The sequence below is a fragment of the Giraffa tippelskirchi genome, chromosome 1 (assembly GCF_054371585.1).
Source record: "Giraffa tippelskirchi isolate mGirTip1 chromosome 1, T2T-mGirTip1v1.2.pri, whole genome shotgun sequence".
In the NCBI taxonomy this organism is placed as follows: Eukaryota; Metazoa; Chordata; class Mammalia; order Artiodactyla; family Giraffidae; genus Giraffa; species Giraffa tippelskirchi.
The window spans coordinates 56,463,498-56,478,150 of NC_137275.1; the positions used below are offsets into that span (position 1 = coordinate 56,463,498).

The 14,653-nt window shown below is 37.9% G+C and overlaps 1 protein-coding gene across 2 annotated transcripts in view; it reads left to right on the plus strand.

The window, feature by feature from the left end:
• The window catches only part of ARAP2 (ArfGAP with RhoGAP domain, ankyrin repeat and PH domain 2), a 795,317-nt gene that overhangs the window by 456,452 nt on the left and 324,212 nt on the right, over window positions 1-14,653 (plus strand). For both annotated transcript variants that reach the window (XM_081527801.1, XM_081528170.1), the window contains one exon: window positions 4,440-4,567. The gene's annotated coding sequence lies outside the window, so the exon portion shown is untranslated. The remainder of the gene's footprint in view (window positions 1-4,439; window positions 4,568-14,653) is intronic.

Below are 14,653 nucleotides of genomic sequence, written 5' to 3' on the forward strand. Positions count from 1 at the left end.
ATCAAAGAGAATGAGATAACACATTAGAGGAGAAAGTCTTCAGATGGTCAGTTTTAACCTTTTCTTCTGTAGATTATAATTCCCTTCCATTTAAGAGAATGAACTCTGCAGGCAGACTGTCTGGGATTAAATCCTGGGCTAATCATTTATTAGTTAAATGTCTTTGGGAAATTTATGTATCTTCCCAATGCTTCAGTGTCTTATCTAGAAAACATGAATACTAATAATACTTTGTCATAGGATTGGTGGGATAATTAAGTCAATATATACAGTCTCATCGTAGCAAGTTATTGTTATTATTACCAATAATAATAGCAAATAAATAGTAGCAAGTAACATTATTGTTATTATTACCAATATTATGCTCTCAACATTTGGTAAAATGGCTAAAGATGAAAGTATTGCTCTAGCTGTGTTTAGAGGCTTTTATCTATGTTTTGGAATGGAGTATATACAAGAATGAGAGAGTGGTGATGAGAAGCTGGGGGCAATCTGTAAGAGAGAAAAAGAAGTGATAAGCAAGACAAAATAGATTTTTAGGACACATAAAGAGTGATATCAAAAATACTTGGGAAGAAAATTAGACTTCCTGCTATTATCCAGTATGGGAGATCAGATCATTGTGGAATGTATATTAAAAGTAATAGACATCCTGAAGGTCTAAAGAACTGAGAGTTTGATTATCATCTTAATAAAGATTTTTCTATGTTCCAGACATAATTCATTGATCTTCTGCGTGTACCTGACCCTTTCTAGGTGTTAGAGATATAGCTAGAACATACATTTTGGTTGAGGAGAAAAATAATGAGCTAGTAAACAAATACATACCAGATAATTACAAATGATGATAAATGCTATAAACAGAGCATAATGACAGAGAGTAATTTCAGAACACATATTTTCCGTAACGTTATCAGGAAAGGATTCTCTGTAAAAGGAGTACATAGGCCAAAATCTAAAATATATGAAAGAGGAAGCCTAAAATGTGAAGAGAATAACTTCCCAGGCAGAGGGAAGGCAAAGTGCAACTGTCTTGAAGCCAGAAATAGCTTGATGTGTCCGAGACACAATAAGCAGACCAATCTGACTAACGTCTGGTGCAGCAAGTGGTTCACAGGGGTGGTTCACTAACATCCAGCAGACAGTCATCAGCCAGGAAACACAAACTGCATTAAGCCTATTGACAAAGACTTATATGGAATTGTTGAAGTGAATGCTGAAGCCCAGTAACAGCCAAAAGCAACAGTAAGGTGAACACCAGATAGATAAGGCAGGAAGCAGCTACCACCTCAACAAGTAGGAGAAGCAACTGGAAGGGTTTGGGACTGTCAGAAGCCAGAGTTCAGAGGAGTGGCCATGGAGATGTGGCTTAGACATCTGAGGATTGTGTGCTGATCACCTGGTGTTGGGATCTCAGGAACTCAGAGGAAGAGTCCATAAGCTTTGCTGTGGCATATTAGAGGAAGGACCATTGCCCCTCCTGCACTGATGCCTCAGAAGAGCAAATGAGGGAACTGGAGAACCAGACCTAGGACTGTGAGATGCTGGCTCTCTGGGGTCAAAATGAGACTAGTTATGAACATGCCAGCAAAAATTGAAAACTAGAATCAAATTTTTCCCAGAGTGTAAGTGCCACCTCTAGAGTGATGCTGACAGGTACAAAGCAAATAGGAATCATGAAATTCCTTCTTTCCTTTTCCTGCATTCCAGTCTCCTCCTAGTGAGCTCTGTTTGAAGACACTAGCCAGCAACAGAGAAATAAAACTTAGAGTTCCAACCATCAACCTGCAGAATATAGAATCAGAATGACTTGACTTCTGGGCTCTATTCATAGAGAGAAAGTCTGATTCACTCTATCTCAACTGAGCAGCAAAAATCTGTGTTTTAAGGTATCCAGGTGAGTCTGAAGTTCAGCTGAATTTGGAAAGCATGGGTCCAAAACAAACCCTTCAATCTATTATTAGGAAACTGAACAAAGGCAGTGAAGTATCCTATGGTCTACGAGGGCTCATTTATGTCTTAGCTTGCCTGGGCCATGGGGTACCCAATATATTTTAGTCAAATATTATTCTGGGTGTTTCTGTATTTTGGATGAGTTTAACATTGAAGCTGATGGACTAAGTAAAGCAGTTTGCCCTCAATAATGTGGATGTGCTTCATCTAATTAGGCTGCATAGAGTAAAAAAGCTGAGGAGAGAACTTCCCCTTTCTGACTGACTTTGAGCTGGGACATTGGCTTTTTATTGCCTTCAAACTGGAAATGAAACATTGAATTTCAAGCCTGCAGGTCTTTGAACTAAATCGACACCATTGACTCTCCTAGGTCTCCAGCTAATTGAATGCAGATCTTGGACATGGGTTTGGGTAAACTCCGGGAGTTGGTGATGGACAGGGAGGCCTGGTGTGCTGCTATTCATGGGGTTGCAAAGAGTCGGACACGACTGAGCGACTGAACTGAACTGAACTGAACTTGGAATGTATTTTGTTGTTTAAGATTTTTTTGGTTGGTTTTGTTTTTTTAATTAAAGTATAGCTGATTTACGTTTCAAGTGTACAGCAAAGTGATTCAGTTATATATACACACACATACATAAAGAACATATGTGTTCTTTTTCAGATTCTTTTCCATTATAGATTATTACAAAATATTGAATAAGTTCCCTGTGCTAAGTTCCCTGGCTTGTCCTTGTTGTTTATATATTTTGTATACAGAGTACATAGCAGATCTTGGTATTTGTCAGCCTCCATATTTGCATGATCTCATTCGTATATCATTCTCAATATATATACATCCTATTGGTTTTGTTTCTCTGGAGAATCCTGATTAATATATGGTCTGTAACACTGAATTTCTGGTTAGATGTAAGAAAAAAATGAAAACTTATTATCCTATTTGTCATTAATAATTGCTGCCTGCTTAGCATGGATCATTTGTTATTCTATAATTGGTTTATTGATCCACTGTCTATAAATTATGTTTCACATTTTCTTGAATGAAAACATAATCACATATATTAGATTATAATGATATCTTGTAATTTTTCCCATATAATTACAAGATAGCCATTAGGGTACCATAAAGCCCAGCTGAATGATGTCTAACAAATTGTTAGACATTATACATTGTTAGATCTGGAAGAGATAAAGATAGTAGCAAATGTGTAAAATATGTGGATAATGCAAAGATTATAAATGATGCAGCTAACAGTAAAGGGAAAAAATGGAGTAATCATATTTTCAGGGGATTTTATGTTTACAAAATGAACAGAACAGAATTTAATATGGAAAAAAATCCCAGTCAGTGTAGTATACAGTGAGAAAAAAATTCTAGTAAGATATGAGCAGCCTGAGAACAGGGTGTGACTGTTGGAAAGTTACTCTGTGAATTTAACAAACAGATTAGGTGGGGAAGAATAGCATGTTTTCAGTGTGTCATAGATCTGTATGATTTAGATTTTAAAATACCCCAGACCATTGATCAAAGGAACAGAATCAATGCTGTGTAAAGCACTCTAAGTTTACCCTGTCCTCCATACATTTTGGAACAGCACAATTGCTAAACTATGAGGGCTAGAATGCCCATGGAGAATAATTAGAATAACTGTGCTTTAAGATACAAAGCTAGGAATACCTGATTAGTTCTTTTCTTGATTGTTTGTCTTTTCCAAATATATTAAATATCCCATTACTTCTCTTCTCCTCAAATATATTAAAATATAAACTATCTTTAATTAAATTTACTATTCTCAAGGAAAATGGAGATAATCCTTGGTGTTTCAAGCCAATAAGAATTTTTCCTTGATTTCATACAGTTGTTCTACTTACCACAATAAGTAGAAAAATACATGCACAGGACTTTGTATAACATCTACTGGTTAAGGGTGTACATGAAGCAAAAGCTCATGTTTCTCCACACACATCAGTGAACAACTTCTTAAGGCTGCCCACATAAGGACAATGCCCACTGGACCAGGGACTTCCTTTCACCCAAGTGTCCCACAGATCCATTCTTTAACAGCAGGATTTCATTTTATGTAAGTCAACACTAATAAATTAGAGGACAAAAGACAGTCTGGTTGGGACGTCCTAACCTCCCCATCTCCCATAGCTTTCTTCTGAAAACACAGTAACTTAGTAAACCAGCAACTGAAGCAAACTTGAAAGCTGGTGAATGACTGAATTCAGCAGTGAGTTACAGTAACACAGAAGGTGCGTAGTAGGGATGACACCTTGTAAGATCAGTATGATCTGAGGTCAAGAGGTAAGCCCTCACCACCCCAAAATATTTCTTAACATCATCTTAAATTATGCTATTAAAAGAGTCTATCTTTAGTTTAAGGTATATACCTCATTAATATGTAGTAGTTTATCCATTTGCAACATAAATAGAATTATTTTTGTATTCCAAACTCTCCGCTTAACCTCTCATCTGGTTCCAGGCTTTGACATCTGCAACCCCAGGTCTCGACCAAAACAGACTGCATCACACATGCTCCTTTGCTGGCTGGCTTCCGGCAGCTCTGGTCAATGGAAGGAAGCAGTAGGAGGACAGGCGGTAGGAGGAGGAGTGAGTATTACGGAGTTTTTCCTTCCGGCTTTCATGCCTGCATGCTGTGCCTTTGGCAAAGGCTGAGTCTCTACCTGAGCACAACTCCTATCCAGGGCTCTTCATTCTGGGTTCGTGAACTTGACATTGTTAGTTTCCCAGTGTCTCCACCATCCTTTCTCATTCCAACAGCTTTGGTTATGCCTCTTTAAGTAGTGACTTCAATATAGCTCTTTATCTGAACTCTATCTTCATTTACCAGGTTCTTTAATGATAACTTTTCTAAGGGAGACCTACTTTCTATAAAGGGGAAGAAGCACAAGGAGAGGAGGGGTAGGAGGAGGAGGAAAGGCAACGAAAGTTCGGGAGGCTACAGGGTGGACCCCGGTTTCTTATTTGAGATGGACTTTCCCCAAATGACAACACCTTGGTATGTAAAGCTCCTAATCTCCAAATTAATATTCTGTGTCTGAGGGGGTTGATTTTGTATATTATTCTGGCAGATTTTAAACTCTATAAGAGCGGAGTAGTTTTTGGTTTTGTGTTGTTGTTCTTGACTGTTTTGTCGGCTAATAACCTCATACCTAGAGCTGAGCATATAGTAGCCCATCGATAAGTATTTGTTAAATTGGAGAAGTGACAGGATTCTTGTTTGAATGTGTAAATTAATGGACAGATGAATGAAAGGTCATCGACTGATCATTTTCTTTAAACAGCCTGCATGTCCTTGGATCTTATCCTTACTATTTCTTGGAGACACAGTGATATGCACCAACTAAGGTATACTCAGGAAAAATAGGGGACCCTAAAATGACCTACTGTTATAGAGAAAGATTTTACCTAGATATATTTAACATAAATACACTGTACAGTAATAAATAAATTAAACTTTCTGGCTATTGCAAAGAAACATATATGTTAACTATAACAAACAGTTTTATAGAGACAACAAAATGTCTAGTCTAACTTCTGGATAAGTTACTTAAGCTCTTGATATTTCTATTTCTTCATCTATATAATAGGATACAGTATATTATACTGTTTAGGAGCAGTGATGTGCTGGTAAGGAAAAAAAAAGCATGGAGCCTCTTTATACCATTTGCTGAATTCTGTGCTATAAATATTGCCACTAAACTCCTTAGTTTTCTATTGCTGCCATACCAATTTCCTACTCACACTCATCTCTCTGAGTCTGCTTCTGTTTTTACATCTCTTTCTTGAACTACAGTTAGGGAAAGTGTTTTACTTTTAAGCATCCATGTTATCAAATTAACCCACCTAGATAATCCAAGATAATCTCCCCACAGTCAGTATCCTTAATAACATGTAAAAGTCCCCTTTGCCATGAAAGAAACTTGTTCACAGGTTCCAGGACTAGTTAAGACACAGACGACTCTGAGGGGACATTATTTTGCTGATGACATTCACCATGGCCAGTTTCAAACTACCAATGTGATCTCAACTGGCTCACAAGGTTTCTAAAAATTTAACAATCAGCTCTTGTGAGCCAGAAGAAACAGCTAGTTCCTGATATCAGAATTCAGAGCGTAAATTCCAGTCAGAATGCCTAGATTTGCATCTTGATTCAGCAGTATAGAGCTGTGTGCTTTGAGCAAGTTACTTAACTGCTATATATGTTAATCCTTGTCTATATCATGGTGATAAAAAAGTAAGATTTCATTGGACATTTGAGAGAAAAGACAGCAGAGCTAACACATGTAAAATAATCAGAAAATTCAAGCACTTTGTATTTTCTTTGTATGGTAACTCTTTGGTTTTGTTTGTATCATCTTTTTATGGAGGTACAATTGACATATAGAATTGTGTTGTACACATGAAATAAGTATAATGGTATATTTGTTGCAAAATGGTATATATATTGCAAAATGACCACCAAATAAGTGTAGTTAATATCTGTCCACATATATTGTTACAAAATTTTTTCTTATAATGAAGATTTTTAAGATCTACTCTTTTAGCAACTTTCAAATCTGTGATATAGCATTATTAATTATAGTCACCATGTTGTATATTATATCTCCATTATTTATTTCTTTTATAACTGAAAGTTTTTACTTCTTGACCCCTTTGACCCATTTCTCTCACCCGCCCCCCAGCCCCTGCCTTTGGCAATCACCAATCTGGTTTCTGACCTTGATTTTGTTTTATTTTCATTCTACATGTAAGTGACATCATGCAGTATTTGTCTTCCCTGTCTGACTTATTTCACTTAGCCCTGAAAGTCTAACTAAGTTATCACAGATGGCAATATTTCTTTTGTGAAACTGAATAGTATTATATTGTTTAGGTAGACCCACATCTTCTTCATCCATTCATTCATCCGTGAATCCTAAATAATGCTGTAATGAACATGAGAGTATGTTCTGTATTGACTTTGTGTCCTGAAACTTTGCTGAATTTGTTTATTAGTTCTAACAGTTTTTTTTCAGTCTTTAGGGCTTTCTATTTATAAATGTCATCTGCAAAAAGTGACGGTTTTACTTCTTCCTTTTGAACAAGTAACCCAATTTATCCAGCTAGGTCTTTCAAAACTATGTTAAGTGTTAGTGGCAAGAGTGAGAATCCTTGAATTATTCCTGTACCTAGAGTAAAAGCTTTGGGCTTTTCACTGTTGAGTTTTAATATTATGTTAGCTGCTGGCTTTTTTGTATCATTTTCAAATTGATATTAGGGTAATAAATGATCCTTATGCCAGTGAAAATAAATTACTAAATTTTCATGTATACAGGGATCAAGTAAATAGAAAGTTCAAAGCACTTATTTTCCTCCCAAGGCATTCTAGAATGCCAGACATTCTGGAATGTGAAGTCAAATGGGCCTTAGGAAGCATCACTACGAACAAAGCTAGTGGAGGTGATGGAATTCCAATTGAGCCATTTCAAATCCTAAAAGATGTTGCTGTGAAAGTGCTGCACTCAATATGTCAGCAAATTTGGAAAACTCAGCAGTGGCCACAGGACTAGAATAGGTCAGTTTTCATTCCAATCCCAAAGAAAGACAATGCCAGAGAATGCTCAAACTACCACACAGTTGCACTCATCTCACACCCTATTGGAGAAGGAAATGGCAACCCATTCCAGTGTTCTTGCCTGGAGAATCCCAGGGACGGGGGAGCCTGGTGGGCTGCCGTCTATGGGGTCGCACAGAGTCGGACACGACTGAAGCGACTTAGCAGCAGCAGCAGCACACGCTAGTAAAGTAATGCTCAAAATTCTCCAAGCCAGGCTTCAACAGTACATGAACCGTAAACTTCCAGATGTTCAAGCTGGATTTAGAAAAGGCAGAGGAACCAGAGAACAAATTACCACCACCTGTTGGATCATCGAAAAAGCAAGAGAGTTCCAGAAAAATATCTACTTCGGCTTTATTGACTATGCCAAAGCCTTTGATTGTGTGGACCACAACAAACTCTGGAAAATTCTGAAAGAGATGGGAATACCAGACCACCTGATCTGCCTTTTGAGAAATCTGTATGCAGGTCAGGATGTAACATTTAGAACTGGACATGGAACAACAGACTGGTTCCAAATAGGAAAAGGAATACATCAAGGCTGTATATTGTCCCCCTACTTATTTAACTTATATGCAGAGTACATCATGAAAAATGCTGGACTGGATGAAGTGCAAGCTGAAATCAAGATTCCCAGGAGAAATATCAATAACCTCAGATATGCAGATGACACCACCCTTATGGCAGAAAGTGAAGAAGAGCTAAAGAACCTCTTGATGAAAGTAAAAGAGGAGAGTAAAAAAGTTGGCTTAAACTCAACATACAGAAAACAAAGATCATGGCATCTGGTCCCATCATTTCATGGCAAATAGATGGGGAAACAGTGACAGATTTTATTTACTTGGGCTCCAAAATCACTTCAGATGGTGACTGCAGCCATGAAATTAAAAGATGCTTGCTCCTTGGGAAAAAAGTTATGACCAACCTAGACAGCATATTAAAAAGCAGAGACATTACTTTGCCAACAAAGATCTGTCTAGTCAAAGCTATGGTTTTTCCAGTAGTCATGTATGGAGGTGACAGTTGGACTATAAAGAAAGCTGAGTGCCGAAGAATTGATGCTTTTGAACTGTAGTGTTGGAGAAGACTCTTGAGAGTCCCTTGGACTGCAAGGAGATCCAACCAGTCCATTATAAAGGAAATCAGTCCTGAATATTCATTGGAAGGACTGATGCTGACGCTCCAATACTTTGACCAACTGATGCAAAGAACTGACTCATTTGAAAAGACCCTGATGCTGGGAAAAATTGAAGGCAGGAGGAGAAGGGGACGACAGAGGATGAGATGGACATGAGTTTGAGTAAACACTGGGAATGGTGATGGACAGGGAGGCCTGGTGTGCTGCAGTCCATGGGGTCGCAAAGAGTTGGACATGACTGAATGACTGAACTGAACTGAAGGCTTGTGTAATTTATGTTCATATTTATTATTTTAAAATATATCAAAAGACTCATGGACCTCCTGAAATTTTGAGGAAAAACTGCAATGAATTTTGAAGCATTTGTGTTAGTTCTACTTTGTTCTAGCAAAGTTCTTGGATGTAATATTATTAGAATTTCAAGTAATTATAATATCAAAACTTAAGAAAGGGAAAAGGACTCTAAAATGGACAGTAAAGTTGGAGTAAAATAGCATTGCAGTATCACCTTGGAAGAGAGAAAAAAATGAAGTCTTTGGGAGTATACTCTTCTCAATAAAGACAGGGGTAAAACATGAAGGAGGGACTAAAGGAAAGAGTAATCTTCTAGGTTCTAGAATTCTGATAAAGTGCTATCTTGAGCAAAGGCTAAGTTGCAACATTTTGCATATTTGGCAAGTAGTTGTAGAAATTACCCTGTGTCCCTCTTAAGACTTCTAACTAAATAAATGTTCCCTCCAAATTTTTTTGGCATCTTAAGTATCCAAAGTATTTCACATCTTTGGAGTCATAACAATCTACCAGACAACTCACTTGTTTGTTTATTTAATTGCTAACAAATATTTATTGTTATTATCCAGAAATTATTTATAAAAGAAGCCAAAGCAGGACAAAGGACATATGAGGTTCAGATAGGATCTTCAAGTTTCCTTGCTGCTCTAGCTAGCTCCTAAATCCACTTGGTCCAAATGTATTGAGTAGATCCTGAGTTATCTAAGATCATAGAGTAATTTAGATGTTGATTCTCTTCTTGGTCCATGTGATTGATAGAGAAAAATGTGGAAGAGACATCCCAGATCCCTAAAGTTTTTGAGGGAGATGGAAAATATGAAAAATATGTACATCTGGAAGAGCTGAATAATGTTAAAGTCCAACAATCTTAAAATTTCGAAAATTTCTGATTGGTTATCCAACAATTCACAGATCTGGAAGCATCCAGTGTAGAAGGAGTTTTAAAGAATTGTATAAAGCAAGGGGATTTTATAGACCATAGTGAAAGTGGAAGTCACTCAGTTGTATCTGACTCTTTGCGAGTCCATGGAATTCTCCAAGCCAGAATACTGGAGTGGGTAGCCTATCCCTTCTCCAGTGGATCTTCCTGACACAGGAATTGAGGCAGGGTCTCCTGCATTGCAGGTGGATTCTTTACCAACTGAGCTATCAGGGAAGCCCATAGCCCACAGTGAGCACGAACAAAGACATTGTCCTGGGCGTTTGCTGATTGGTTAAAGCAGGGTTACTTTCTTTACATGGAGCAAAGGGAAGTCTTGCAGCCAGATCAGGAAACTTGTGCTGAGCAGCCAAACATTGAATGGTTGACCTTGGCTTTCCTTTTCTTGAACAGCTGAGCATATAAACTTAGTTAAGGTCTGGTTTGCTGATGTGGAGCTTAGCATAAGCAACTCCATCTTGGGCTTAGTCTAGATACTTTAGTGGTAATAATTACGATATAAAAAAAATCACAAAGCAACATTTGGTTAGGCAGAGAAATGGGCAACAGAGACAAGTCTAATGACTTCAAAGGAGATCACAATGGTTGGAAGAGCCATGAAGGAGAAAGATTTGAGAATTGTTTCCTTTGGGTAGAAGGCTGAAGAGAAGAGTTTATTCCGGGTATAGGTAAGTAGCATGTGCTGCAGGCCAGTGTTGTCTGTGATGTGGTTGTGAGTAATGAGAACATTTGGAGTAACCTCTCATTTAAAATTTTCCCCTTTCAACCCCATATAGTGACTCTTAAAAAATATTTATTTATTTTAATTGGAGGATAATTACTTGACAATATTGTGATGGTTTTTGCCATACATCAGTATGAATCAGTCATAGGCATATGTATGTCCCCTCTCTCCTGAACAACTCTCCCACTTCCCTCTCCACCCTATCCCTCCAGGTTGTCACAGAGCACCAGCTTTGGGTGCCCTGCATCATACATCAAACTCCCACTGGCTATCTATTTTACATTTGGTAATGTGTATGTTTCAGTGCTATTCTCTCAAATCATCCCGCCTTCTCCTTCTCCCAGGGTCCAGAAGTCTGTCGTTTATGCCTGTGTCTCCTTTGCTGTCCTGCACATCAGATTTTTGGTACCATCTTTCTAGATTCCATATAATAGACTTTTATTTCAGTCATTACAAACCACACTTTCCAGCTTTTCTTATGAAAAAAAAAAAAAGCAGTTGTTAAAAAAAGCCATAGCTTTTATTTTCTTCATATTACTTTCTTGGTGTGGCCTCTACTTAAAACCTATTTACTTATTTTTAAATTTCTATCTTCTAATAGCATTTGTAAAAGAAAGGAAATCTAATTTTAACTTCCGGCCCTGATATTTAAGGATGCTAAATGTCAAAGAATAAGACAGTCTGCTAGAGGGAAGTTTCCATGACAAGAAATCCATCTGTGTCATAATGCTATTCCTTTTAGGCTCTTTTTGTACTGTGTGCTCAGAGGCTCAGTTGTGTCTGACTCTTTACGACCCCATGGACCATAGTTCACCAGGCTCTCTGTCCATGGGATTTTCCAGGCTGAATACTAGAGTGGATACTGCTTCATGCCATTTCAATGTGAAGAAGTGTCCTGAAAACAATATACTGATAAAAAGGACATATTTATTACTGCTTCTCCACATTTTTATCTGTTTTATATCTATAATTGTAATTTCCAAAATTTATTTTGCATTGAGCCTAATATAATATACTAATATGGTAAATATATATCAGATTAATCTTTTTAGTTAACTGCTCTTGTTTCAAAGGCAAAGATTAACCGTGGCTCCTCCTCCATATAGGAAACAGGCTTCTTCTTTTTCTCCCTGATTGTTTAGTTCTGAAAGAATAGGTTGCCTTTCTGGGACCTTTTAGCCTGTGGCTCCACCCACAAGCCAGAGAACTTATTAGATTTTCAGTATGCTCAGCATAGCATTAAAAAGAAAACTGCAAAATAATGAGGACAGACACCTGGCCATGTGTGCTTTTGTTTACTATTATATCCTCAGAATGTAGCATAGTATATGGCACATAGTAGGTGTTCAGATAATATATGCTGAATGAAAAACATTAATGAATGAAAACTTCTTGAGAAAAAAATTTTCAAGCTGTTGAAGTCACAGCATCTAACATTCTACCTGACTCTAGCTGATTGGTGTTTAATGATTAATTGAATGAAAAAACAATCATGAATGATTGAATGCGAGAAATGATCTCCATTGAAAAATGCATACGTGTTCAAAAGGGATGGGTACTACATCCCTTTTGCTTTTCTCTAACAGGAGAGACTCAAAATTGCAATCTATCTACGGACTCTATTATTCTAATACAGTCAAATGAATACACTGCCAGTTTGCCTGGTGAGCAGAGTACTGTGGAAGCCCCAGGCTGCAGGCTGATGAATGAAGTACTTTGCCACTGACCCTTGCAAACAATTCAGGGCAGGCTTGGCTCTGCATCTGTTACTGTTGCTCATGGCGCCAGTGTCACCACAGGTACACTTGCTGACTGTTTGCTCCCAAGGAAAGTGTCTTTGCAGAGTCCAAGGAAAGATGCCTGTGTTTTCAAGTACATCTCTGGTGTTCAACTGTCAGATGAATGAATGGCACAGATATTTCTACTAAGAAAAAAAAAGAGTGGGTGTCTTTCTCCAAAGCAAGAACCATCAGTCTCATACTTCTGCCAGAGCTCAGGGCGAGATGCACTTGTGTTCTTACTACGTGGCCTCAGTGTTGATCCAGGTGCTTCCTATTCAACTATAGAGTCATTTATAGCATCAGTCCCAGTCTTTTTGGCACCAGACACCATTTTCATGGGAGACAGTTTTCCACAGACTCGGGTTGGGGGGCTGGTTTTGGGATGATTCAAGTGCATTACATCTATTGTGCACTTTATTTCTATTATTATTACATCAGGGCTTCTCTTGTGGCTCAACTGGTAAAGAATCCACCTGCAATGCAGGAGATCTGGGTTCAATCCCTGAGTTGGGAAGATCCCTTGGAGAAGAGAAAGGCTACCCACTCCAATATTCTGGCCTAGAGAATTCCGTAGACTGTATAGTCCATGAAGTCGCAAAGAGTTGGACACACCTAGTGACTTTCAATCAACCAATCATTATTACATCATCTCCACTTCAGATCAACAGGTGCTAGATCCCAGAGGTTGGGGACCCCTGCTCTATAGTCGGCCTTAAATTCCCTCTGCTTTGACTCCCAATCTACAGGAAAAACCTTCCCAGAAGTAATGTTTCTTATGAAAGCATGACATCTAGATATTTTACTATTCAAAAAAATTTTACTTGAAGGGTGTACAGACCCTAACTGCACTTCTGATCTAGCAACAGAAAATTAAAGGTGTTATATTTTAATTCTTCCATACCAGAGTGTGCTCTTCTTGAGGAAAAATAAAACAATGTATTCATCTCTTTATTTCTGATAACCTAGATGCTCAATGAATGCTTGCTGATTAGTGTGATGAATAGATGGAGAGACAGATGGACAGATGGGAGGAACCTGCATATGTATACAAAGCCTAGCAGCCCTCAACAGGGAAACAGTATGAGGAGGAGTCATCTCATTTCTTTGCCCTTGGTCCCAGAAATGTAATGCTAAATAAAATATTGCTCCAATCCTCAAAGAACTTACAATCTAGCTGATAAGTGATGCAATAGAGTATTTGCTTGCTGATTAACCTTTGGGAAATACTTCCTGTAAATGGAAATTCTAAATTACTTTTGAGAAAGTTGTGCCTGACAGGTGATCAAAGCAACATTTCTCTCTGATAAGAATAAGCAAGGTGGCAGGTGAGGTGTTATAGGGAGAGAATTGACTGCCTTTGGCCTCATTTGAGATGAACCATACTTAAATTGGCATATATGGTAAGTCAGGGGTGATTCACAGCGTTCCCAGAAACCAGCCTGGGATCATTGTCAAGCTAACTGGGAAGCATTTTTTAAATTTGAGAGACTGACATTTTGTCTCTCTTCTTCTAAGAAAAAAAGATTCTGTGCTATTAAATGGAACATTTTGCCTCTCTATGTTCATGTGAATTTATCGTCTTTTTTTTCCATAATGATAATAATGGTAATATGTTTTTACTTACTTTTTTGTCTAAAAATTAAGTTTTGTGTATAATTCATAAAATGTTTTGGTAGAAATATGTGAAAAAATCTGCTCCAAAAGAGCACCCTCAAAATTAGGCAAATTTAGTAACCTCCTTTGTGGCAATAATTGAAGGAGGCCAGGAAGGCTCTCACACACTCTACCATTGCCCCGAATGTCTGAATTTGTGCATTGAAATCTATACATCTTATTATCTAAGCTTTTCAGGCTTTTGGAGGCTCCTTATGAGAGTGATAACAGTTATTGGTATTAAATCATCTTTAAGTTGAATTCTCCAGGTATGTGATGCATAAGCCATCATAACATGATCATCTTCTCTCCTTCACTCATAATTTGGTCCCAGCACTCATGGAGTTAGACTCTTCAAGACACATTTCTAGGCAGCCATGCCAAGGGGTTGAGATTGAGCTACAAAATGATGTCTATTTCTCTCCCAGCTCTAAATAGATCCACTCAGAGCTGGCAGAGAACAAGAGATTAACCTACCTTGATCTCAATATAAAGCAATGCAAGTGATCACAGAGAAAAAGAAAATCCCCGGTGATAATTTTGCGCTTA